The following is an 852-nucleotide window of genomic DNA, read 5'->3' on the forward strand; positions in this document are numbered from 1 at the left end:
CAGGAGTCAGGTGCTTCTCCTGGTCTCCCATGGGGTGCAGGGCCCAAGGACTTGGGCCATCCTCCACTGCACTCCCGGGCCATAGCAGAGAGCTGGCCTGGAAGAGGCGCAACAGGACAGAATCCGGCGGCCCGACCGTGACTAGAACCTGGTGTGCCGGCGCCACAAGGCGGAGGATTAGCCTGTTGAGCCACGGCGCCGGCCAGTTTTTTATTTCTTGAAAGGCAGAAATCCTGGCTTGCCACCAAGTCAGGCCTATCCTTAAGAGTGTTTCTAGTCTTTTCTGGGGCATGAATATTCCTAAATGGGAGAATTGCTTTCTCTGAGGGTGAGAAATTATTATTGCTACCATTTATTATTAAGCTGATAAGAACAGATGCTACACTTGATCTTAGCCAAAAGGCCGAGAAACAATACTGCTACCATTTATTATTCTTTCTTATTTCCATTTTCTTATTTTTCTAACATTAGAATCCTCTGTTTGGGTGACATTTTACGCTGGCTCCCCAAAATACAAAAATATGAAATTATAAAGAGGCCAGCTCCACGACTCACTAGGCTAATCCTCCGCCTGCGGCACCGGCATACCGGGTTCTAGTCCCAGTTGGGGCGCTGGTTCTGTCCTGGTTGCTCTTCTTCCAGTCCAGCTCTCTGCTGTGGCCTGGGAGTGCAGTGGAGGATGGCCCAAGTCTTTGGGCCCTGCACCCACATGGGAGACCAGGAGGAAGTACCTGGTTCCTGGCTTCGGATCGGCGCAGCGCACCAGCCGTGGATGCCATTTGGGGGGTGAACCAATGGAAGGAAGACCTTTATCTCTGTCTCTCTCTCTCACTGTCTAACTCTGCCTGTCAA

At 51.4% G+C, this 852-nt stretch overlaps 1 pseudogene; it reads right to left on the bottom strand.

Moving 5' to 3' along the window:
- Positions 1-323: 323 nt before the first annotated feature.
- Positions 324-415, bottom strand: LOC133768791 (U2 spliceosomal RNA; annotated as a pseudogene).
- Between the last annotated feature and the right edge of the window lie 437 nt (positions 416-852).

This window comes from Lepus europaeus, chromosome 1, assembly GCF_033115175.1.
Source record: "Lepus europaeus isolate LE1 chromosome 1, mLepTim1.pri, whole genome shotgun sequence".
Lineage (NCBI taxonomy): Eukaryota > Metazoa > Chordata > Mammalia > Lagomorpha > Leporidae > Lepus > Lepus europaeus.